The sequence below is a fragment of the Equus asinus genome, chromosome 10 (assembly GCF_041296235.1).
Source record: "Equus asinus isolate D_3611 breed Donkey chromosome 10, EquAss-T2T_v2, whole genome shotgun sequence".
NCBI lineage: Eukaryota > Metazoa > Chordata > Mammalia > Perissodactyla > Equidae > Equus > Equus asinus.
In genome coordinates, this window is record NC_091799.1 from 75,083,698 (window position 1) to 75,111,317 (window position 27,620).

At 40.0% G+C, this 27,620-nt stretch overlaps 1 protein-coding gene across 3 annotated transcripts in view; it reads right to left on the reverse strand.

Moving 5' to 3' along the window:
- GHR (growth hormone receptor) overlaps positions 1-27,620 on the reverse strand; it is a 245,225-nt gene that overhangs the window by 145,745 nt on the left and 71,860 nt on the right. Inside the window, exon 1 of one of the 3 annotated variants that reach the window (XM_014855167.3) lies at positions 7,738-7,875. The exons of the other annotated variants lie outside the window; for them this stretch is intronic. The gene's annotated coding sequence lies outside the window, so the exon portion shown is untranslated. Of the gene's footprint in view, positions 1-7,737; positions 7,876-27,620 lie in introns of those variants that run through there. 3 annotated transcript variants of the gene reach the window in all.

Sequence of the window (27,620 nt, forward strand, 5' to 3'; positions counted from 1 at the left end):
ACACAAAAACACTACTTTGAAAAGATATATGCACCCCTATGTTCATTGCAGCATTATTCATAATAGACAGGACTTAGAAACAACCTAAGTATTCATTGATAGATGAATGGATGAAGAAGATGTGGTATGTATGTATGTATAAAGATAGATAGATGAAAGAAAGATAGATAGAGAGAGATATACAGTGGAATACTACTCAGCCATAAAAAAGATGAAACCTTGCCCTTTGTGACAACATGGATAGACCTGGAGGGTATTTTGCTAAGTGAAATAAGTCAGATGGAAAAAGACAAATACTATATGATTTACTCATATGTGGAAGATAAACAGACAAACACATAGATAAAAGAATAGATTGGTGGTTATTGGAGAGAAAGAAGGGTACAGGAGGGCCAAAGGGGTAAAATGGCACATTTGTACTGGAACTGTATTTGAACTAGACTTCTGGTGGTGAACACAATGTAGTCTATACAGGAGTCAAAATACACTGATGTCTGCCTGAGATTTATATAATGTTATAAATCAATGTTACCTTAATAAAAAAAGTAACCAGTGTAAATGAAAACAGTTGGTTTATTAGAGGAGTGGGATTCTGGATTTTTCCTACTTCCTCCCCTCTTTCTCTTTTTTTGGTTACTCATGCAACAATAATGTTTACTAGATGGTTTTCCATAAAAGTTATTGTAAATATTAATAATACTTAAAAAACGTTTGAGAAGTGATGATTTAAGAATATTTAGAGACATTCTCCCTCTAGAGAATGGTATTATTTATCTGAAGAGTCAAGTAAAAAAGACAAAGCAGAAAAAGATCACAGATTGGGGCAGAAGGCTCGGGTACTAGTCCTAGCTCTTTGGAGAGACCTTAGTTAACTCATTTAATTCTTTTGAATCTCAGTTTTCTCATCTATATCATGAAAGGAGTACTAGTATCTGGTCTCTAAGCTCCCTTCCAGTTCTAAAAGTCTGTTAGTCCACATCCCTATGTACTACACTGAAGGCTCATGCGTATCTATCACTCTTCTAGCTTCTCCCCCAACACCTCCCCCAACAGAATCAAGAAGTCCAAGACAAAGTTCACGCTTCACTAGGTTTTTGTGATAGAAACTTAGCCATCTAATAAATGAAGAAATACATAATACAGTATCTTACTAAGGGCTAAACTATATGATGAAGATGTTTAAATTACATGGAAAAAATAAATATCTTATTTAACCCTATATATCCAAAATATTATCATTTCAAGATGTAATAAATATGAGAACTATTAATGAGATATTTTATACTCTTTTTTTCATACTAAGTCTATATATCGGCTGCGTGTTTAACACTCACAGCACATTGCAATTGGCACTAGGCACATTTCCAGCTCAATAGCCACATGCAGCTAGTGGTTACTGAATTGGGACTGTGCAGCTCTGGAACACTGAGAGATGTGGACGTCCGTGGGGCCAGTTCTGTGGCTAGTGCAGAATAGTGCTTACTATTGCTCATGAGCAGGCCACACTGTTGAGAAGAGACCTTTAAACAGTTAATTTGCAAGGTCTAATAGTTTCTTAAAGTCTTAGAAAGGAATAATCTTGCTACTGAATCAAGAAACAGGGTGTCCTAGACCTTTGCAACACTCATTTTGCACATAGTCATCGAGCGCTGAAGTCTACATGCAGTTAAATGATAAACCTTTAGTTTGTGGGACAGAATTTGGAATTCGAGCACCAGATCTCTCCCTACTTATGGGACTTTAAGCGAGTCATTTCTCACCCTCGGCCTCAGTTTCCTTATATCCAAAATAGAACGTCAGCACATATCAATAGTTCTCAGCCTTGGCTGTGCACTAGAACCACCCAGGAACTTAACAAACAAATGTCCTGGTCTTACCATAGATAAACGGAGAAGCACTGACCTAGTGCAAACCAAATGTGCTATGATTTTGAAGTCTGTGAAAACTGAGCTCACCTGCCCGAAGGAGCCTTTCAGCTGAGGAGAGGGAGAGAGAAACAATGTCATTCTCCCCCATTCAACCAACCAGTAAACATACTTTTTGCAACAGAGAACTTTCTATGCCAAGTGGTTGAAATACTGAAATATGAAGGCAGGGTCAGAAAATACTAGACTATGAAATGGCAAATAAAAAGAATGCATATAAACCAATGAAATCAGCCATCCACACATATGATCACTCAAGAAATGACAAAATATTATTTCAAAGTGCTGCTGCTGACACTCGGTAGGCAGAATGCTAAAGAGGTCCCCAAAGATTACCATCTCTGGTTATTCAACCAAACCTATCTAGGTACTGTGCTGAAGAGGCTCTGAAGATGAAACTAAGGTTACTAATCAACTGATTTTAAAGTAGGTAGATTATTCTGGATTATCTGGGCAAATCACTGCAACCACATTAGCCTGTAAGAGCAGGAGAGGAAGTCAGTCAGTGAGATGTGGCAGAAGGTGAAGTCAGAGAGATGAGAAACTTGCGAGGGACTTGACCTGCTGTTGCTGGAGCGGACCACGTGGAAACATGAGATGCAATGCAGGCAGGCTCTAGGAGCAAAAAAAGAGCTTCTAGCTGACAGCCAGCAAGGAAATGGGGAAGACAGTGCTACAACAGCAAGGAACTGAGCTCAGTCAACAACCCAAATGAACTTGGAAGCAAATTCACCCCCAGAGCCTCCGGAAGGTAATGCAGCCCTCAGGGCAGTTTGATTTCAGCCTTGTGAACTCTAAGCAGAGAATCCAGTTGCACTACGGTGTCCAGACCGCTCACTTACAGAACCAAGGTAATAAATGGGTGTTTCTATAAGCTACTAAGTTTATGGTAATGTGTTATAGAAGCAACAGAAAACTAATAGAGCCTCTAAAAGTCTGTAATAGAGCCTGACATTGACTTTCCAAACACCAATCAGGAAGATAATTATCAGTCACCACCAAAACATGTCCACATGGAGAGGGGATTTTTAGCAGACCATAGAAATTTGGAGGTGGAGGAGACTTCAGAGGTAATCTAGTGTAATCAATTAATGATTGATGAAGAATGTTGAAAAAAATTAGATAGTAAATAATTTATGGCTTTGTCTCCTCCAACTACCTGGGACCAAGAAGAATGCCCCAATACAGAGACAGGTACAATAATCTTTCAGAATTTGGTGATGCTCTCCCCTGAAGTCACTTAGTTTTCTCTATTCCAATTCTATAATTGCCAAATGACCTTCTGATTCTTATCTTGTTTTCTGGGTTTTCTCTCTTTCTGGAAAACGAATACAATAATGGGCTGAAATGAAATTGTTTGACAGCTGAAATAGAGGATAAACAAATGTACTGGCATTCTGGTACACTGGCCCATCTCCTGCGTTTGGTAAGTATAAATCGGGCCTCTAGAGTCTGATCACCTCTGAATCAACTGATGCAATTTATTTTTGAACACGTAAATCTGGACAAGAGATGATTCCCCAGGGAAGTAAGAAACCCTATATAACTCAGTTTGCTGGCCTTGCTGCTCATCTTAACCTCAGGTTAAACCAGGAAGTTAAAAAGCAGACATGTGTCAATGGAAGGTAAATCAAAACCAAGGTCAAAATCTATGACAGACTAGGGTAGGGAGAAGATAAGGACAACGGGCATGTATTGATGGAGGAAAAGGTGGCGCAGAAGGGGGAAGCACAGGCTATCTTTGTAACATGTCCTTGTAAACCTAACATCTTGGCTCAGCAAAGTTTGTTTTCAGTCTTCTTGAATTAAACGTTTGATTCTCAGGAGCTTTATGTTTACCACCCCATGGGACCATCAGAGCACAACTCAGGAAACGGTAATTCAATGACTTGGTCATGTTTCTCCTAAATCAGTAGGCTGGTGAATGAGGGTTGGAACGAGCAGGCCGAGCCGAACCCTGAACCACTATTGATTCACGGAGACTGTCCACCTCACAAGAAGTCAAAGGAACAATTAAATGCTTTTTCATTGCAATCTGATTGAGCGAAATCAGTTATTTCACATCTTGTAGAACAGTAAGAAAACATCCACCCCCCCGCCATCAAACTGAAAAATGATTCAAATGAATTTTTCACTTTCTACCACTTGTGATCGTGTTACCAGTTAAAATTTTACTTCCAAAGGAGGAAGAAAAGCTACAGGGTATCCCCAGCGTGGCAGTTTACACAGAACATCATGTAAAAATGCTAAAGAACCAGAGGGCAGGTGCCTGATATGGGGAAATAATTCACCTGCTGCCCATAAGCATCTGAAATAACTCCTGTCCAAACTGAACTCAGCCTCTCCTAGCTGCCCACTCCTACCTAATGAGCAAACAGCTCCATCTCTCATATTTCCTATCTTGCTTAATGAAATTAGGGTTCCCCAGTTACCTGAACTAGATGGCTTGGTAATGCCATTCCCTCTCATATGTAACTTGTCACCCTAAGGAGGTGATTCTACCCGAGAGTTCTCTCTGGAATGTAGATCCTCCTCCCCGAATCCTAGCCCCACTGCCTTTTCTTTTTTCTAGACTTGAAACATCCTCCTTCTCGGTCTATCTTCCTTTACCTTCAAGCCCGCTGCCAGACAAATCACAAACCTATTTACTTTTCAAAATTACGATCAAAGATGGTCGCCTCCATGAAACCTTCTACACTCCCCTGAAACTTAACTGTTCACTCCTCCATGTCTACACACTGATTTTTTTCTTTTTTTTGAGGAAGATTAGCCCTGAGCTAACTACTGCCAATCCTCCTCTTTTTTTCTGAGGAAGACTGTCCCTGAGCTAACATCCATGCCCATCTTCCTTTACTTTATATGTGGGACGCCTACCACAGCATGGCTTTTTGCCAACTGGTGCCATGTCCGCACCCAGGATCCGAACCAGCTAACCCTGGGCCAGCGAGAAGCAGAACATGCAAACTTAACCGCCGTGCCACCAGGCCGGCCCAACACACTGATTTTTTTTTAACCTCTGCTATACAATGCGCCACAGAATCAAAGTCACAAGATTATGAACCCCTGTCTGTGGAATAAATGAGTTCTCAGTGCCTGTGTTGCTATCTGTAAAGTTCCTCAGGGCAAGACCCAGACCCACTCCATCTATTTATCCCTCTGCCCCACCACTAAGGTGCCTTGCAGGATTTGATGAGTGAACAGATGTGTGCTCTGTGTGTGTACGTGCGTGCACGTGTGTGTGTTTGGGGGGGGGTGTTGGTGGGTAGACGGTAAGCCAGAGGCACTAGAAGCTCTCCCCCTCCTCCCAACCTAAGAATACCCACAACACCATTTAGCTACAGTTTCTGGATCTTTAGAAGAAGTTAGTTTGGGTAAAAAAGAGCAGAGGGTACTTTGGGGGTTAGAAGATGGCCCTACGGCTGAATTTGGGGCAGCCAGGACGTTCCCTGAGGGTGCTGGGTATAGGTGCCAGAGAATTTAACAAAGGCAAAGAAGGTCGCAGTTAAGTCAAAATTCTGCGTAGGACCCATCTGAATGGCTGCTTATGCCAAGTAAAGGCTGCATTGCTCCTTCGGCAGGTGGCAGAATGCAGCTTCCCACAGGTCAGCCTTCCCCATCAGTGTCTCACCCTCAGTCCCCTCAGATCCCCATTTCATCGCCTTTCTACTTTTGCAGGGCGGACAAGCAGAAAAAGTCAGCAGTAAAAGAAGGAAAAAACAAAGGAAGATGTGTGCAAGTGGCTTTCCACTTCTCTTTTATCAGTGGCATAAGACAGAACATGAATCACAATTTTTCCTTTGAAAATTATTTTCCATGCTCACTAGTTTTGATTCCTTAAGCTACAAATAGTTTAAAGATAAATGGCTTTACTAGTTTCTCTATTCATCCGAATGTCTAGAAGCCTGAGGTTTGTGATGATGGGGGCCAGGGAACCAGCAGGAAGTTGAATCACAATCAGAGAGCCCGGGAGCTGGATGGGGCCCTAAAGACCATGTTAGTGTAAAGGTCACATTTTATAGATGAGGTAAGCAAAACCTAGAGAGATGAATCGATGTGTATAAGACCCCTCTGCTGGTACAGCTGAGCTGGAAGAAGCACCCAGCTCTTCTGTCCCTGGTGCAACGGGCTTTTTTAGTACACCATGTTGTCTTCAACTGTCGCTCTATTTTCAAGGAGCACTTCAAGGAGCAAAGAGCCACACTTACTCTCAGGCTCACACATGCCATAACACATGGTGTCATTTACCACTAGGCATTCAGTACAAATAAATCATAACAAGTGCGGGCATGAGGTGACTTGGGCTCTCTGGCTGCCCCAGCCAGCCGGCCACTTGCCCAGACTCGATGGGGGCCAAGTTCCCCTTGCCACCTTCTTTGAAGTAGGACAAGAGCCTTGGAGTAATACAGAAAAGGAGTTTACTCACAACCAGCCTTCAAATCTGGACCAAGCAGAGCCTAAATTTCCAAAAATAATCCTGGTTAGAACCTTGCAAAAATCTATTCTCCACACTGGCACCGCAGTGATTTTCTTAAACTGCAGATCAGCTCCCTCTGTTTTGAACTCTCCAGGACAAATGACAAACTCTTAGGAAGGTACATCCAGCCCTGTGTGATCTGATCTTGTCTCTCTCTACCTTTCTCTTCTTATCTTCCAGCATTTCCCCAAACCTCCCCTTTCTTCTGCCAATAGAGAAATCTTCTCAGAAGGTTCTAGGTTTTTCACACCTCTGGCCCCTCTGCTTCCTGTCCTCTTCGCACTTCATCCATCTCTGATACTCATTCCCTCAATCCTCAGCTCAAGGTCATGTCAATTTAGACTCATTTCTAGCAACACCCCCAAATCCCTACCAGGTGAGGCTTGGTGGCCCTCCTCTCTACTTCCATAACAGCCTTGACAAACTTCTATGACAGCACTGTAAGATATCCGTGATTTTCTCATCTCTCTCCTGAGGATCATTTTTGTTTCCCCTACTACCTCGCATGGTGCCTGGCACACTCAGGTTTAAATGAATTGTTGAGAGAATGAAGAAAGACCCCAACACCATTTTAAAATGGGAGTTTTGAGGGGGTGGGAGCATGTCCTTCTGTTGAAAGTTCATCTTAATGATTTTTAGTGAGATAGGGTAAGAGGTGTTTCCCATCACATCAGGCATGATGGGACAGCTTTAATCAGGCATCAGTAAGAAACCCAAAGCATCAGAGAAAATCAGCAAAGAGGGATGGCTAGAAGCACAAAAAGACAAAATCTGATTTTACTTTTCTTCAAAGTGATGACCATCTCCAAGACTTTAGAAAACCTGGAAGAAAATGCAAAACAAACATGCAATTGTGGTGTCACTTCTTCTTCATAATATTCTTCTAAAATATAAACTGACCATTGAAATGTAAAACACGGAGCAGAATTAAAACCCTGAAGTGTTTCCTGAGAGCAAATTATAATCTCTGTTGACTTTCTCAAAATGTACCAGATGCTTAAATACTCAGAAAACCAGCCCTTCATTCAGAGAACAAACTTTGGAAACCCAAATTATATCTTAATGGTGATTAGACAAGAAAGAAGGCAGTCTGAGGCTTTGTCTAATATTTTATAAACTCCAGGACACAAAAAAGAAGTTTTGCTTACAGTAGAAAGGAGAGGGGGAGCAAAGAGAAATTAAGCCAGTAGAGGGAAGAATAAGGTGGGAGGAGAAAGAAAGCAATTGTCTCAGCCATCTTGGAGAGTTACATCCAAAAATGCAAAAGCAAGTTAAAAAAAAAAAAAGCAACTTGACTATCAGCCTTTTAATCAAAGTTAACAAAAAGGGAATACTAACCAATATTCCGGCAAATATTCCTGAAATAGAGGCTGGATTCTTGTATGGCTTCCTCCGGGCTTTATGGCAAGAAGTTTTTAAATTTTCTTTTTCATTCAGTCATATATGCAAGTGGACCACATTACAGTAATTTGGTTAACATCTGGCAGAGAGAGTGCAGATGAAGGTGGAATATGGTGAAAGTTTCTTGGTCACAGCTTAGCATGTCTTAATCTCTAGCTTCGTGGTCTTGCTGCTTTTATATACAAACCTTTGCAAAATCCTGCCCAAACCAATTATCTTCTCTTTCTCCCCTCCCTCCCTCTATCACACACACACACCTGGTACCAGAAGGGTAGATAAAGGCACACAGCCCATTGTCTTACATAATGAACCCCTCAACCTTTGCCCAGTCCTCCTTTGGGTTCTGCCAACTGAAGTGAAGGCCAGGCCTGGGCTGGAGTCTCATGAGATGCATCACCAGAGAGCCAGCCAGATCAGCTGAGAAGGCCAAGTGTGAGAATCTGACAAAGGCTACGAATGGGATGGGTTGAAGAGAGTAGTAAACTGATCTGAATCTAATCTCATGCCTTCTCTAAGGAGTGCAAGAGGAAAGCTCCTGAGAGCCGAAGCATCTATTCCTTGTGTTCACTGGCCTTTCACTGAAGTAGCCCAAGTGTCCAGAGTGTAGCACACTGGATATTTATTAAATGAAGGATAAATGAATGAACTTCAAAACATTAGTGCCCAGTGGAAATCCTAACATAGTTAACTGTAAATGTTTAACCATAGTCCTAGTGGCACAAGGTAGTTGACTAGAAAATCATTTGTACCTCCTATATATTGTTTAGTCTCCTACTCCCAACCCACTAAAGTCCTAATCAACTAAGGATGTTTTGGTTGATTGGGCAGGAGGACACAACATTTATATAGTGTGGTTTCTGTTTCTTTTTAATTACTTTGTAATAAAGGGAAGTAGGTCTAAGAAAAAATATCACAAATCAACTAAAAGGTGCAAAACACTGAACATTTAGTGAACTACATACATAAGCAACACAAGAAACAAAAAGACTGCTTTCTAGCTCTGGAACTTCCCATGTTTCCTGCAGCTCCTCACATGGTTAGAATAATCATGATGATTCCCATCACTGAGTGTGGGCTGAGTGGCTGTACATGCAAGGCTACGTGACTAATATTCCTGTGTGTCACCAACAGTCCTGTCCACACTATCAACACAAGAAGAATGTACACGATTTATGACCACAGTGAGAATTAGCAAGGCCTTTTGCTGGTTAGAAGACGCCCTCCGCCTGTTTGACTTTCCTTTGTTTGTAATAAACCATTCTGTGACATGCCATATGTACAAAGCTTTTTAATATAAGGAACCCCCAGAGGGGAACATTCATTTGAATAAATTAGTTAACAATGACTAGATCTGAGACTTTCTCTGACTGTGAATTGGTGTTTAGTTTATTTTGAAATCATATTTTCAATGTGTAGAAACAGCCTGTCTGACAGATGCCTCTAAAGCTCATTTCCAAAGCTAAACTCAGGGGTCCATAGACACCTCATCCCCAAACCTGGGCTTTCTCTAGCATTTGCAACACAAGCCAGAAACGTAGGAGTTATCTGGATGTCTCTTCTACCTGCTATGCCCCCGTGTCATCTGTCAACATTACCTCTTCAGTATCTCCTGAATTCATTCCATTCCCTTTATCCTCTCCACTGTTGCCCAAGTCCCAGCCACCGTCTCTCACTTGGACTTCAGGAACAGCCTCCTAACACCCACTCAGGCTCTCTCAAATCCATTTTTCACATAAAAATTATGCTGTAAAACACATTTATGATCATAATGCCCCTCTGAATAAAACATTCAAATGACTTTCCTTGTCCATAGGATTATTACTACAATTGTATAATGTGATAATATGATAATTTACTAATTGTTCCCTAACATTCATTCTCCCCGCTTTCAATTTGTAATAGAATCCATTGAGAGATGACATTTCAGAGACAACCTTGCAGCCAACTGTGGTCAGATGACTCAGTTCCGGCTAGCAAGACGTGAGCAGAAGTGGCATACACATCTCTCAGGGAAATGCACATCTCCTCCCCTTCCCCTTCTCCACTCCCACTGGTGTGGATGTTGATGGGTCGGATCACTAAACACATGGATGAGGGCTACGTAGACCTGTGGACCACTTCTGGAACTCACTATGAAGTTAGATCCCAGATAACGAGGGTTTAAACATTGGCAAAAGACCAACTAGCCAGTGTTTTAGTAACCAGTCAGCTCATATCTTTCTAGTTTATCCTTGAAATATGTTTTTCGTCTAAGTTTTCAGGTTCCACTGAAACAGTAGTGGGAAAGTGTAATCACACAATACTTGTGTAAAAACATAAGCTGACATTTTCTCCTTGATACCTAGAAAGAAAGAAAGTTTACCTGAACACATGACATTCTGACATGACTGTTTTATGAGCCGTAAGAGATATTCCTTCCTTTTCTAAGACACTTATGAATCCTAGTAGTGTGTGAGAACCAGAAATATTTGACACTTTACAACTTGTGAGCAGTTGTATTTGGGGAATTATTAAGGCCCACAGAAATGACCATCCTAGTTAGAAACATTATTTTTGTCTAATAAGAAAGCAAGTGACATTGCCCCCACCCTATCCCAAACCAAATTGCAAAACCTCAAGTTTTGGGGGGATTTATCAAATAAATAAAAATAGGTAATAAACAATGATTATACAAAGACAGTAGGGAAGTGCAAAACATTAGAAAAGGAGCCTGGCCTACTGGTGGGTTATATCTCCCCAGGTTTTTGTACCCAGCCCCAAAACCAAATTGTATGTTGCACATGTATTCTGATATAGTGTTAGTGGGACAAACATGAAGCTTTCTGCTTCAAACGGAATTTTATTCACAGAAACTTCACATTTATACCACAAAGATGAGCTAAATCAAGAGTAGGAGTACAAGATACTGGTTTGTAAAATGATCGTTTTCCCCAGAGCCAATTCTGATTTTTTTTTTTCTGATTATACATGCACAAGACTTGCTGTGTAGAAATTTGGTAAGTATTAATATAATGTAAAACAAATTCTGGATTCTTTTTCTGTCACTCTCTTGCTAACAACATTTCTAGAGAAAATTGACAACAGACCCCATACAAAAAGCTGTCTCTTTTTTTGTTTATTTTTGATTTTTCTTTTTCCATTTAACATTAGCGTCTCTTAAGCACCTGCCAATTAGATTGCCACTTTTTCTAGGAAATGCAGCTTTTAGCAATTCTTTGTTGATTCAAATGAAATCAACCTGGTCAGCAGATATTAACTGATTAGATTGAGAATGAAGTCCTAATACCAACAGGAAAGGTTTGAAATTAAATGTTGAGTGACCCAAGCAGATTCTATCAGCTTGGAGAAGTTGCGGGTAAGAGGAGAAGGAGCTTGAAGACATCGTAAAAGAATCCGTGAAGGACCCATGATGTCTTGACAGACAGCTACATGAGAATGGCTAGGCACAGCAACAAAGACCTGGCGTCATTATGTACATCCCCATTACACGGGGTTATACAGAAACATCCTCTTCCTTGCTGGCTGAAGGAGCACAGTACTACCCCCCACCAACTACCCCAAAACAAAAATAAACAGGGGACCGGCCTGGCTGCACAGTGGTTAAGTTCGCACGTTCCACTTCTCCGTAGCCCAGGGTTTGCCGGTTCAGATCCCGGGTGCAGACATAGCACCGCTTGGCAAAAGCCATGCTGTGGTAGGCGTCCCACGTATAAAGTAGAGGAAGATGGGCACGGATGTTAGCTCAGGGCCAGTCTTCCTCAGCAAAAAGAGGAGGATTGGCAGTAGTTAGCTCAGGGCTAATCTTCCTCAAAATAAATAAACAAATAAATAAATAAATAACTCAACATAAAATTTAATGGCTGCATTAATTAATATTCCATCATATTCCTATTACTGGCCATTCAGGTCAGTGGTTTTCAAACTGTGAGTCACATCTATTATTAGGCCGTGAGATCAATTTAGCGGGTCAAACCCAGCTTTGTTGGTTGGCTTGCTTAAACGAGTGAAATGGTGCTCTGAATGTTTGCCTCCCACCTCCTATCCCAAATTCATGTTGAAACCTAATCCCCAACGTGATGGTATTTGGAGGTGGGGCCTTTCAGGTGATTAGATCATGAGGGTGGAGCCTTCATGAGTGGGATTAGTGACCTTATAAAAGTGGTCCGAGACGGCTCCTCCACCCTTCTGCCATGTGAGGACACAGCAAAAAAGACAAAAAGCAAAAAAGAGAAAGCCATCTATGAATCAAGAAATGGGCACTCAGCAGACATTGAATTTGCCAGCACCTTGATCTTGAACTTCTCAGCCTCCAGAATTATGAGAAATAAATTTCCATTGCTTATAAGCCACTCAGTCTGTGGTATTTCTGTTACAGCAGCCAGAACAGACTAAGAAGAATGGAATGGAAATGAACAGACAGCTTCTTTACATGAATCATTTCAATGCATATATAGGTCTACTGACTCTGCAGACCCAATATTTTCTTACTGTGGTAGCAGTCAAAAATGTTTGTAGTCCATTGATACAGACTGCTTCTAGTTTTTCAATATCCTAAGTAATGCTACAATAAGCATCTCTTGAAGGGGAGGGGATTGGCCTGTGTTTCCATTTATTGCCTAATGGTTGATTCCCAGAAGCAATGTTGCTGCATGAAGGGGTAGAACATTTATGAAAGTTTTTATAAACATCACTCAATTGCTTTCAAACTGTCCTAATTTAGACTCAGACCACACCAGCAGAGAACTTCAAGTTCACTAAGTAATTGTCAGCAAAAATTTTCTTTTCCTTGCATCACTGCTAATTCGATGGATAAAAATATCTTCTATTGTTTTCATTTGTATTTATTTGAGAATTAGTGGGGGTACTTCTTTGAAACATTTAATGTGATTTACCTATGTATGTCCTCTCACTTTTTGTTGGGTTCCTTTCTTTGTTGGAGCTCCTATCTTTTTTCTTTCTGCTTTTACACGCATATCTTTTTAAGGAAAGCTTCCTCATTATTCTCTAGAGATGACAGTACAGCAGGAAGAGAAAATGGGAGAGAGCATTTTAATCAGTTTGATTTTGCCAGGCTGATATCAGACCACCCTTAGGCTTTTATCCTTCACTTGATTTTGAGACCAGCTACCTGATATTGCGTTATTAGCCTTAAAGATAACCTTAAAAAATAACGAATGCCAGAAATGCTGGTCAATGTGGCACTGCAAATTTATACTTTGAACTTGCTCCTCTGTGCCAAATACTGCAATGGTAGGTTTATTATTTTTTTACTTAAGATGGTAGAACTTGAAAATGTGAAAGAGCAATTACCTGCCAAAGAGGGCAGACTCAGAATCTCTAACACACATATGACGGAATTCCAGAAGGAGAGAATTTAATTTAATTGCAGAGAATCAGTTTTGGAAAAGGTTATTACTAATAATTTTACAAAATTAAAGAATGGAATGAGTTTTCAGATTAAAAGCCCACAGTAATCACTGAGTAGTATAAATAAAAAGTAAATCCACAATAGGGTATCAGGATAAAGAAAAAAATGTTTAAAGCTACTTTAAATAAGAGGCAGATTACCCACTAAAGAACTCAAATGGACCAGTAGAAGAATTTTTCCTCAGCAACAACAGGTGCCAGGACACAAACGAAGACCTTTAAAGTCTTAGAGAAATAACTATCCTTTTAGAATTTGATACCCAGCTAAACTACCACTAAAGTCTGTGTGTGTGTGTGTGTGTGTGTGTGTGTGTGTGTGTGTGTATGAGGGCCATATAAAAACAGAGTTTACTGCCTAAAAGTTCTAATTTAAATAATTACTAAAGCCGCTATTTTTGCCAGAAGACAAGAATCATGTTAAATACATGCTGAAATTCTCACCTCTTAAAAAAATACTCTCTTCTGACTAATCCACTTATTATCTCTGTAATTATTAACCCATTTCTCTGCTCCCCTTTAAAGCAAAACTTCTTGAAGGGATTGCATTATACTCTTATCTCTGATTCCTCTTTGTCTATTTTGTTAAACCCATTCAAATCAGGCTTTAACCGCAACTACTCCAGTGAAATAATTTTTGTCCTGGTTACTAATGACTTCCACACGCTAAATCTGGTGGTTATTTTTTTTTAAAGATTGGCCTTGAGCTAACATCTGTTGCCAATCTTCCTTTTTTTTCTTCTTCTTCTCCCCAAAGCCCCCCAGTACATAGTTGTATATTCTAGCTGTAAGTCCTTCTAGTCCTGCTATGTGGGACACCACCTCAACCTGGCTTGATGAGTGGTACTAGGTCTGTGCCCAGGATCCAAACTGGCAAAACCCCGGGCCGCCAAAGCAGAGCATGTGAACTTAACCACTGGGGTATGGGGCTGGCCCCTGGAAGTTACTTCTTAATCATCTCATTTGACCTATAAACAACATATGACACAATGGATCATTCTTTGAAACATTAAATGTTCCAAATTTTCAATTGAAATTTAAATATCTTAATTTTGTATTTGGACACCATTGTCTATTGATTCCCACCCACGGGGCACTTCATTTTAATCTATTTTGCTGTACTCTCTTCATTTTTCCAACCCTGTAACATTGCAATATCTCTAGGACTTATCCTCCTCCTTTCTCTATCTATGCTGATTCCCTAGGTGATCTCATTCAGTACTGTGACATTAATATCTAGATGACTATGTTCCCAAAATATATAACTTTAAGTCAGACCACTTCCTTGAACTAGAGGCTCATATCCAATTAACCAAATTGACTAATAATTCCCTTGGATGTTTTATAGGACTGTCAAACTTATAAATCTACAATTAAACTTTTGATTTTATCCTCCTAACCTGCTCATTCCACAGTCTTGGTTATTTCAGTCAATATCACCTTCATTCTTCCATATTTCCAGGCCTTTCATTCATACCCTAACCAATCCATCAACCAATCCTCTCAGACATACCTTTAAATTATATCCAGAAGGTGATCACTTCTTACCATCTCCATCTTTATCTCCCTCATCCAAGCCACCAACATTTCTTATCTAGGCTATTATAATAGTTTCTTAATTTATCTACATGCTTCTGTTCTTGAATCCCCTTATCTCTAAAAATATAAGCCAACCATCAGGATCTTGGTCTTGCTAAACAAGAACATGACAATTCTCTGTTGAAGCCCCTCTGATGGCATCCCATCTCGCTTAGAGTAAATGCCAAAGTGCTTACAGTAGTCTGAAAGTCTTACATGATTTCCCCCCACTCCCACTCACCATCTCTGCCTCCATCTACCACCATACTTTTCTTTCTCATTCTGCTCCAACAACTCACGACTGTTTGATGTTTCTTGAACCTCATGTGGTATATACTGTTCCCTCTGCCTGGGATTCTTTTCTCCCCGACTTCCTTCAAGTACCCATTCAAATATCACTTCATCTGTGATCTCTTATCTGACGACCTAGATCAATAATAACCCTTATACTCGTATTTTTCTCCATAGCAGTTATCTTTATTTGATATATTATATATTTACTAGTTTACTGGTTTTTCTTTCTCTCCTCTTACTAGAATGTCAATTATATGAGTTCAGGGACTTGTCTGTTCTGTTCAGTGCTGCATTTCCAAGTACCTATAACATGGCAGGCCAATAGAAGTCATGCATAAGGATTTATTACACGAATAAATAAATGGTGGAAAAAAAGGGAAAATGATAGCTAATTCAACTAAATATTGCTTGTAAAAACAATATGGACCACATTTTCTATTGATCAAAAAAGGTGAAAGTAAATTTTATACAATAAAAACAAGGAAAACAGGTGAGATTATCTCAAAGGACAATGAAAATGTGCTAGATTTTCTGCTTTGCTTGGGAGAAGGATAGGTAATGTAGGTGAAATGGGAACACTATTGTTGCTTAATGTGGGAGTGAGCAGCCCGACTGAGGGGTGCCTGAATAATGGGCATGAGGTGAGCACTGACAATGTGGTTGTTGCCAACTTCTGCTGCCTGAAAAATCAACAAAGTGGGGGTGGGAGACCCATACCAAGGAGGACTGAGGTCATACCACACCATGGAGCCTAGGAAGGGAGAGAAGCTCAGCCTGATCATAACTCATGGGAAAGTGATAGGCCTCACAGAGTTTAGAAACAGGAAAATGAGATGTTTTAGGTTTATGTTCTGTGGATATTTTCATTCTCAATAGACAGAAAACGGAGAATCCTTATTCCTAGGTAATTACTATATTTGAAATAAAATGAAAGGAAAACCTTTGCATTTTTAGCTTTTCAAAGAAACATTTCTGAAAGTAATTATTTAAATCAATACCTATAAAAAGGAAGTCTACCAAAATACACTTTAAGGCAACCTTAAAAAAATAAAAAAACCAAAAGATAATACAATAAAACACCCTGTTCAAGTAAGATTTAGGCCAGGATGATTCATTATCAGAAAGATTTATCAATATAATCTACTGCATTAATTATTTTAAAGAGGTAACCACATGGTTATTCTAACATGCAGAAGACCACTGTTTATAATTTAACAGTTATGACAAACTCTTAATAAACTAGAAATAGAGATCAGTTTTCTTACTCTGACAAAAATGTCACCCAAAAACCTACACCTAACGGCATACTTAATGTGAAACTTTTGAAGAATTCTCACCATTACACAGCACAAGATAAAAATTTGTTTCAATTGCATGTTAAGATTTGCCACTAGTAGAATTTCTATACCCCCAACTGAGTTCCATCAGTATCTAGAAAATTTTAAAGTTCTGTGAATTTACTTCCAATTACTTTTTTCCCCTTGAAAATGTAAATGCTTTTCATTCTTGAGTTCTAATGTGACCCCTTTAGGGCAAAAAGGCAAAGTGGGCTTTTCAGCCCTACCTTCTCATTCCCTAGTGCCCAAAGGGAAACAGATCTAAAACTTCAGAAGCAGGACCTCATCTTTTTCTCCTTTATTATCTTGCATAATGCCTGGAAAACTACAGGACCTAATAAAATGTCCTTTTCCTTCTCTAGTAAATGAGCCTTGGTTGAACAGAAGCATAGCCAACACCTCACCACAAGGTGCACAATCTTTGGATCTTGATCCTCTTTCTTATGAAGGGAGAAATAGTTTTGAGAGTGAGAAAAGTTGCCCAACCAGCAACCACAATGGCAACCCACCTCGGCAGCAGAGAACGGCAATGATTAGACATTAATCTCTTTCTCAGGATGAGCTGGGAGTAGTCGTGGGGGCTTTTTGACCTGTCATTTCAAGATCAGAGAAAAATGTTCTTATATTTAGCACTTTTAGGTTGATTACCGTAACTAATATTATTGCCAGAGTGAAAAACGTGATAAAACGATGAGATGACCAATTTATTAAAACTGAATTTATCTGTATTTACATAGTCACTTTTAAACTTCAAATAGAAAATGTCTTTGATCAAGATATTTCAACAGACTGCTGAAAACAGAAAGTATCTGTGCCATTTCTTTCGGTAAGTACTAACACGCATAAATTTCTTACATAATGGGTGAAGAAGAAAAGTGTTTTTTTGATATATGAATGTTTTTTTCTTGTGTTGACAGAAATTTGGCAGTCAACGTTCACCACCCTTTACACACAAAGTGGCTCAATCAACCACTGGCTTTTTCTTAGAGATCTGGTAATCTGTGTCTCCTTAATAGAATAATGATAGGGATGTTTTCCTATGTGCGATACAAAACTAGGCAACAATGGAGTGTTTATTTTGGCCCATCTTTGTACAAAGGTCCTATCTATGTTCCCACTTCAAAAACTCTTGCTTATAAATTCCTAACACCCAAGAAAGAAGTCAAGCTGAGAAAAACCATGACTTTAGTCTTTCCTTTTGGCCAAAATCGTTAATTTGGAGAATGCAAATAAGTCTTTCAAAATTATTTTTAAACAGCTGAGAGAACTCAGGAATATGCCAAAGCTTTTCACCTCAAACTATCTCCAAAACTTGTCTGTTTGATCCTTTCGATTCGGTTAAGGACTAGAGAAATACATTTTATATAACCAGAACTCTCAACCCAGTTAACATCTTCTCTTCTGAAAAGGGAAGTCAATTTTTTCTCTTCCTTTATTAACAGGTTTTCCCAGAGAAGCAAAAATATTAAAACAAAATCAGCCTAAGTAATAAGAAAAATATGTGCCAAAAGTGTTTTCGGCGATCTGCTTTTTAACTAGACAAGCTCTTTGCCAGATGAAAATCATTAGCAAGAGGAACTGTAAAGCTTTTAAAATGTGTTGGAAAACATTCAGAGAAGATACACAGCATGAAGAGCTTTACAAACCTGAAGCCACCTTCTAACTTACACCTGGAAGCCAGTGTATCCGATGCCTGAAAGGCCTAGAGTAGGAAATATGGATTGAATCTTGAATAAGATACCAGCCTCAGCAACTGCAGCTCCATAGTATAGACCAAAGGGAGCCTATTTCAGAGACGCCGCCTATTAATCTGAAAAGCATGGATATGTACGTTCCTAGCACCCGTTGCTGCACAAGTAGAGAGAAGGTTTGGGCAGGTGCCAAGGCAAAGGCACCTCAAGAACAGCTGATGTTCTTGCAAGAGGTTTTCTTCAGGCAAAGAGCAGAAGAGGACTCTTGATCATTTCCCTCTGCCTCTCACCATTCATGCATGCAGTGAGTCACTCAATAAGTATGTCTGAGCACCTATCATATGCTATGCACTTTCCAGAGCTCTCAAAATCAGCGGTAAAGGCCTCTTGTTTCATAGAACTGACATTCTAGTGGGAGAAAATTGATAATAAAAAGTAAACAAATGAAAAAGAAAGTATCTGATGGTATCAATGCTATCAAGAAAGCATAAGAGGGCGATGTGATTGAGAGTGATGGAAACAGGGGGTGGAGGGTTACTCGTGTAACTGGGGTCATAGAAGATGTTTCAGTGGAGCCGAGAGTAGAACAAGAGAAGACAGCTATGCCAAAATCTGAGGGCGAAGCATTCCAGACAAGGGATAGTTAACTTGATGAGTTAGGGAACAGAAGGGAAGTCAGTGTGGCTGCACCTTAAGTGAGCTGTTCGTCCTCAATTCAGTTACCTAAAATCACTGTAACATGTTCCTCAAACTTGGTGCAAAACAAGGAAATCTAGAGACAAACACACCCACGCTTGTAAAAGCATAAAGAGGTCTTGGGGGTCTTATACACACAATAATGACCTAATGACATTGATGTCAAGAGCCTGAGCTTCATTCAGTTTATTTTCTAGTACTGCTAGATTTGATCAGTTTCTCACGATTGAAGGCACAGAGAGGGAGTCCAAGGCTAGTAGGGTAGAGGAGTGCAGGATGTGGCTTTGGGAGGAACTGCAACTAGCTGCCTATCCTCATGGGACCTCTGACCATAAAGCTTTTCCTGATTCTTCAGATTTGCATAAGATCACAAGGTATCTTGTGGTACAGTGATCTCTGTCTAGCTTTTAACTCCCACCTGATGCTATTATATTCCACTTCGTATAATAGTTATTTCAAGATTTGTCTTCTTGCCGCTGTTAACCTATAAGCGACTTCCTGGCACAGACTGTATCTTACTAATTGTTCTTTTTGGTACCCAACCCAGGGCCAGGCACATAATAGATGCTCAGTGCATGATAAATTCCCCAGGATTTGCTTTGGCTTTATTAGCCCAATGTTCTGATTACAGGTATTGTAATGGTAGCCAAATAATATAATTATTTTGTTTTGATGTGTAAGTAATAAATCCTTAAGAACTTCTGTGCTACCCACCAAAAGGCAAAGAGATTCCCAGCAAGTCTTGGCATAAAGTAGATACTCTGTGATGCTTGTTGAATGCATGCATGCATGTCTCAGTGGAAAAATCTATGAACAAATTCCAGTAAGGACAATTGTACCCAGGGTCATTTAATTCATTCAGCAATGAATTTCTACTATATGCTCGGCACTAAGATAGTGCCGCAGAGACAACTGTGGGGAAAACAGATGTGGGCCCTGCTGTAAGGGAGCTACTGTCCAGTGGGGAAGCCGAGTGAAGTCATCCCACTGTATGTAATTATAAGTGCTATGAAAGGAGGCATGATCTAGTTTGATGATCAGAGAAGGCTTCTTTGAAGGCTACCTAAAGACATTGTTGACTTTATTCAAAATGTAGACAAGAGGTCAATGCCAGCACATAATTGTCAAGTCTTTTTAGGAACCGGGCCTATAGACACAGAGCAAGTGGTCAAGAAAGATGACAACTGATGGTAGCTGAAGTTTCCTCTCGGTAACCAGGGATTGGCACTGAGAAAATATGTGGAATCTTCCTCTTTGGTCACTTTGAAACTAGACGAGAGCTTTTTATATGTGTCCTGATTGTGTGTGGTCTTGTTTAAAGAAAGAACACACTCAGCAACCTAAAATTGTCTTCTGCGGGCATTCTTTACTATACCATGATTCTTTCACTGAACACTTTAAATGTAGCAGCTCAGCTATTTTTCTGAAGTATACCAGGAAAAATTGAGATTTATTTTATGAGCTGAAAAACAATGCATTGCCCTTATTCTCCCATCATTCAGGAAAAACAGCTAAGTGAAGTTTTGGTCAAACTTTCCAAAAAGCTTCGGGCTGAGGACAAGCATGGAAAAATTCAAGCTCAAAGGAGAAATTTCCAGAAATTTAGAAGCAAGTGAAAACAGGGGGTTATAACAGTTCAGTACTTGCTGCCAGGAACAAAGTATATACGATATTATTTATTGCTGAAAGCTTCTCAGAGAGGCAGCATCTGGTTTCAGTGAGGTCTTGCTTTCATCCCATCTAGCAGCTGGACCGAGCATTACAGCACAAGGAGATCAACCAATTTGCCAAGGTGACACAGAGAGTTAGTGACTCTTTCCAGATTAGACCACAAGAGCCTCTGGCTCCTTGAATGCCAAGAATAAGTCACATGACCAATGGAGAGTTTAACACTTTTTATTGACTCCAAGTGGATTCTTTAGTTTTAATTTTCTATTTGTGTTTATATTTTCAGAGTCCCAAAGAATTGTTCTTTCTCCCTTTTCTCCAGTGGGCAGATCAGATATCAACTTGGTTCCCTGTGAGTGCCAAAATTCCCTGCCCTCCTCGACTGGGATCTACTCATTTAGGCTGAGTGTCTAATGGCAGGAAAAGTCAGAAACGGTCACGCAATGTTCCACTCACATCGGGAAGAGGAAAATAGAGATCCAAAGGCTAGCTAAGTTGAGCAGAAAAGCTGGGCACTCTGCTTTGGTCATTCCAGTGTGCCCCTCTGAGGCAGGGGAAAAGCTGAGGAAGACAAGGTTAATCTGCCAGGAGAAAGTGCCATAAGCTTTTACTTCTCTTTGAGCCTTTTTCTTTACCAGTGTTATTTCTCACAGAGCCCTGGCTACAGAAAACAGGTCCCTTCATTCCTTTTGCATACGTCTTCCATACCGACAGAGGAAAAGGAGGCTGTGGTTTTCAAGCACATGTTTTCCCCACATCCCAAGCTGGCTCTGTTATTTGAGTTGCAAAGGGAACAAACAAGCAATGACAACACACACACAAAACTTCTTTAATAAGAAGTTTCAGTATTAATATAATAGCCAAATTATCCACAATCTCTGTCTCTCTCCCTCTGCACATATGTGTGTGCACAATACACTATTAATTCTTAATGCTATTGTGCTATTAATAAATAATTATGAATATGTTAATATATAAATATTATTAGTAGTATCATGAAATCAAGAGACCAATTTTAGGGAAAGCAAGGGAAGGAAGTAAAAGGACAGGATTATAACCATTCTTTTTAATGTCTAAATTTCTAGCTGGTGGGTAATCTAATATGATCAGACCAGAGAACTGAGAGAACTGAGCCAGCTCATTGTGTGAATGTCTCTGGCATATTCTAAAATGGCCAAAGGAATAAAGACGGGAACAAGACCTCATTTGGTCCTTAGAGTCTGCAATGGCAATAGGGCACAGCATCAAAAGAAAACATGCAAGCTTTTGGAGTACATGACAACGCCCAGAAGACATGCCATTTTAATAACATAAAACATATGTCCGCTATGAGTGGCAGCCACCTAACTTTAATTCTGAATGAATAATACCACTAAGAAACACATGACAACTTCAATATAATAGGATTTGGGAAATTTTTACTTAAAACTTATTGCAGATGTCAAAACACAATATGATGCAGAACATTTCACTTTGTTTCCTTTATATCATGATTTTCTTTGTTAATTGGAACAGACGAAATTGGTCCTGACTATAAAGAAGTGATGACATTTCAAGCAAAAGGACTTATGTTTTGATTTATAAATGCATTCTATTCCCCTCTGACTTATGATTATTCCAGGGGACAGCCATGGTAATTTAAATATTGTACTCATTCATTCAGCATTTATTGAGTGCCTACTATGAGCAGGGTACTGATTTAGGCCCAAAGATTATAAACAACACAGACACATCGCCACCCTCCTGGAGCTTCTAACCCAGTAGTTCAGTCTTATTTCAAAGTTCAGTTTTGTTTTAATAAAGCTCAGTTCAGGTTTTAAAAAGGAAACCTCCAAAGGAAAATTCTTAAGTTATTACTGTCTTTCCAAAACTTATTTCTCAACCCTCTAATTAGTCCATCGACACCAAACTCACAATTATTGTCATTCTTAAAGGAAAGAGCTATGCGTCGATAAAGAGTTCTTTTTCGCTTTGAGAAGATGAGTTTCTAAATAATAAATGTCTAATGAGTTAACCAGTAGGTTTGGTTGCTACTTGCCAAACTGAGTGCTGTAACAAAAGCCAGCACAGGCCAAGTGGAAAAGAAGCCTCCAAATATTAAACTCAATTCCTTCTCTGCCAAAAAAGCTAAACTGCCATCCTTAGCAAGCACCGGTAAATAATTACACATCCTGGCAATCAAATGCAAACAATCAGGTTTCAAAGTTTGCCCCAAACACTCGTCCATACATCCTTTGTGCCAGTAGGGATCAATCTGACCACAGGGCCACCAGGCCATTGGCCAGGACATAAGTCACACAGGTCTACACCGCCACTTCAATATAAGCTCCAATCCTTCACTGATGGGCACCAAGGGTTTTCAAAGCCAAAGGAGCATGCCCAAATATCTCTTCTTGGGAAAACTCAGAAATGGCCATTTTACATTGGAGATTCTTCTACTTTCTGTCTTTAACTTTCTGTCACTTCCCCTCCCACCCCCAGCTGCCTGTCTCCTTTCCTCTCACCGTTTCTCCTCTACCTTCCCTACAGCACCAGACACTGTTCTAAGTTCCTTCCCTGTATCACCTCATTTCACAACCCTAGGAAGAAGCTCTGCAATCATCTTATGCAGCAGAAGGGGACCCTGAAGCTCAAGGTCTCACAGCTGGCAAGGAACTGAACCAATTAGCCCATCTGACTCCAGAGTCCTCAACCACTGTGGTATACTGCCTTTTAAGTGGTTTTTGGCTTAAGTGTTTATGATAAAGTTGAACTGTTTTTACACACTAAGTAGAAGAGTAGCAGAAATACATAAGAAATTAATCTTAGTCTCTGCCCTGCTTGAGAAAAATCTAAGAATCTCTCATTTTACTAAAATGCTTTAAAGGTGATAATTAAGATGGTAATTAATGGGGCAATTTATTAAGGTTTTAAGTGTCAACTGCACCAGCTTCAGACCTTTTGCTACATGGAAGCACATTAACAAAAGTTAGGAACAAATACCAGTTAGATGTTATAATGACCCAAACGAATAAACAAAATGGAAACACCAAAAATCTACCCTATAATGTAACAGTTATACTCTGTACCCACTCCAAAATTCAGCTAAATAAAGTCTTTGTTTTTACTGACATTTATTATTATTATTCATTTCATGGGTCAGGAAGAGCTTTCAGTGGGCATACTTCTTAGGTTTAAACTAAACAATTTGATGGGGAGAAAGCTAAAATATTAGCCCCTGGAAGATCAACATACCTAATGAACTAATTTATAGGCTGTGATAAAACTGAAGAAATTGCAGGATTGCTACTGCCCTCCTTTACCAAAGCTTTTACAACTCAACTCTGTTCTTACTGGTTGTGAAGGCTGGACCACCCACTAAATTTTCTCCAGCTAAATAAACAGCTACAGTTGAGAGACGTGCAAACTTCTTGGCTTACTGTTTTATATCCACCCAGTGTTAATTCAAGACTGAGTTCCAGCAGGTTACAGACTAAATCCAACAGAAGGAAACTGGGATCTTAATTAAGCCTTACCGCCAAATGCATGAAATCATTAGTCCTCAACCTGTGTCCACCATCACTCTTCTTTCCTCTGAACAACTCCCTGGTACCCAGAAGCGAACATTGTTTAGAGGACACAGAGAATGACATTGATCCCACGGAAAAAGAAAAATGCAGCAGCTTTTAAAGCGGGTTCCATTAGTAAACTGACAGTATTTAACAACAGGAAGAGAGTACACCGGAAGATGAAGAAGGAAAAACATGATAACAGCAGTTGTAAACAGTAGCTGTCTGCATGAAGTAGACGCTAGCCTATGCCAAAACAAACTACAAGGAAAAGAAAACTCTGTTTTTACCAGTAAGGCAAAACAGCTTTCTGGATTTGCAATCATTTTCCTTTAGAGTCCTCTTTTGGTTTTCTGGAATGGACCAGGTTCAAGGTCTCTATTTGGAACTCTGATAGGATGTAGGGGAAAAGCAGCTGCTAAGGTTTATTCAGCAAACACGTATTGTACCTAATCTGTGTAAGATAGTGCATTTTGGTTGAGCCTGTGTGATGCTTTATGACCTTGTGGCCTAAGTACTCTTTGCAAGTTTAGTCTGTGCTCTTGATAAAAGGTGACTGCCCTCTCCTGGCTGCCTTTTATGAGACTGTTTGCTTTAAGACTTAGCTGGCCCCATCACTCTTCCTCCTCTGAGATGTCACAAACTCCCAGTGAAATGGAGTGTCTCATTGGTCCTAAAAGGTCCAATCATCTTTCAGATGTTGGAGACTTAACTTAGGAACCTTACATAGCTCCTTTATCAAATGGAACTGGGATCATAATATTATGGGGACCCTCCCATAATCTTTTCTTTCCATCCTTTCCTCTCATTCTATAGTGACCACAGACCTTTACAAATGTCTCCACCATGGTAGAGTTCCAGGGACAGACCTACGTATCACCTCAGCAAAGATCCCAGCCTGGTCACTGCCCTAGCATCCTCTCTTATTCAGGCCATGCCCCAATCTTCTATTTCTACTTCTCAAACCCAGCACCTGGTTCTGCTGGCTTCTCCACTTACGCTGGTCTCAGAGTGTCCCTATATCCCTGAATAGTTTCTTTCTTCTTGCATCTAGAAGCATTTATGTCTGTGAACATAGATAGCTAAGAGTTTGCAAAAACCCAGATCAAACTTGCTTTTTGAGGATCACAAACTCTAACAGGAGGAAAGAGAGGCCTGGTTATCAGAAAAGCAAGCCTAGAGATCTCACCAAGAAGTACAGTGTGAATTTATCTTCCCAGAGAGGAATCTCTGGGTCTCTGGGTCTGTGTATCCAAGGAGGTGATCTTACACGTGGGAGATTTGTGGAGCAAATCTGGTCTAGGGATCTATACCCAAAAGTCACTGTAAGCAGCCTATGCTGAGCCCAAAATATACATGTAAGATGCATCCACTGACTTCAGCAAATGTTTTACTTTAGCCATGTGGCTTCAAGATGGGTTCTGGTTCAAGACCTTGCCCAATTTTGAATAGGAAAAACACATTCTGAGCAAAGAAAGTTTAATTTTGCTTTTGTAAGTGATAAAATAATTTTTCAAAGGACCTTCAGGATAGTAAAGAATTTTTATATTGGCCTCATTAATGTTTTCAGCCAACTCATACTTAATCACTAGAAATAGGGAGAAGGGGTAAGGAGGAAGGTAAAATACATAGGCTAAAGTCACAGATAATCCCCAACCCTCTTTAATCAAATTTTAACCTCATCCTGCTAAGCCTTTTATCAGAGCTGCTGAGAAATAACCAATGTGACATATTTAAGCTTCATCTCATCTATTTCCTCTCCCTAGACTCTAGTTGGGCTGCTAATGAGCTGTGAAGTGGCCAAAGATAGCTGGCCTCCACAAGGGAGGGAGAAGACTAGAGGCTGGATAATCCACGAAGTCATTTGGATGCTACACAAGAAACTGTGTACTTCTTATTCCAGCCCTAGGAAATATGATTTAAGAGGCTGAGCAGGCATTTTTACACCAAATAACTGCCCCTACATGATTGAAATCTCACCAAAGAGGTACATTTCTTTGAGTTAAAGCATCATGTCTCTAGTAATCATTTGACTATCAAAATTGGGCTACATTAGTCTACTGAGATGCAGAAATGTGAAGTAACTTGATGATACACAACGTGTCAACAGCAGAGCCAAGACATGGCCTACAGTGAGGTATTGTTTTCATCATAAACCTCGCTAAGGATCTCTCTAATTTAACCTTATTTCCTTGATCATTAAAAATATTTTCTCCCAGAACCATGAGTTTAGGACACCAAAGTAAGCACCTCAGGATGTTCAAAAGTGTTTGGGGGGGGTGATACTACCATAAACTAAGAGGCAAATCAAAACTGGTAGAAGGACCTAAGACAGACCTGAGAAGCAGGATGTGTCAAAGCTTTTAATTCAAGTCAAAAGTGTTACAAGGCGACCCCATGGCATTAGTGGTTAAGTTCGGCATGCTCCACTTTTGCAGCCCAGGTTCACAGGTTTGGATCCCGATCACAGACCTACACCACTCATAGGCCATGCTATGGTGGTGACCCACATACAAAATAGAGGAAGACTGGCACAGGTGTTGGCCCAGGGCGAATCTTCCTCAAGCAAAAATAGAGGAAGATTGGCAACAGATGTTAGCTCAGGGCAAATCTTCCTCAGGAAAAAAAAAAAGTTACAATGTGTCTACTTGTGCCATTACTTTCATTACTTAATAGCTTATACAGCTAGTTTCCAATGGGTAGCTTGCTAGTCAAGTGCAGAGCCCTAAAGGATCTGGATATACAGACTAAGTTTTGCTTTAGAAAAGATTCAGAAATGAATATTGACCCTTCATTCATATACATATATATATATATATATGAAATAAATTTATATATTCAGGAAACAAATAGATCTTTCTATGTATGCCAGGACTCATCTAAGTACTGGAGAAGCCAGATATTGGTTGGGAAAGGTGAGGAATGGGAAGACTACTCCAGTTGTACCACCTAAAACCTTTGAGAGCTCCCTAGTTGGATCAAATCCAAACTCTTTATGGCATATAAACCTACTTCTCTCCTCAGCCTACCTTACACCCCCAGCCCATGTTTAATGATTCATCATACTGCTCTCTAAACACACGAGGAACCTGTCCATTTCTGTGCCTTTTAACATGTGGATTCCTGGATCCACCTCCCACCATTTTGTACACTTCTCTCCCCCAGCCCCGTTTTCATCACCATCCTCATAAAGCCTCACCCAGCACCAAAGGGAGTTAGTGACCATCTCCCTGCCCCTTTACGACATCAGCACAAAACCGTGTCATGGCTACTACTGTGGAGTATTGGAATAACCTATTTTTTGACCATACACTGAGACTGGTAGTAGGTGTCAAGGCAATGTATTCAAACTCCCATAAAAAACTGATTTTACAGCAACCTACTAGCAGCTAAAGCACAGGCTAATATCTGAAAAGCCTATGGACTTAATTTAATTGTCAGCATGAGAGGTTGGATTCCTAGGATGGAAGCAAGGAAAGCTTAGGATGGTAGAGGGGTACAAAAAGATATACATAGCCTGTATCACAATTTTTTTCCAGGCTATCCCTCATAATACGTTACTGAAATATTAAGGCTTTAAATGT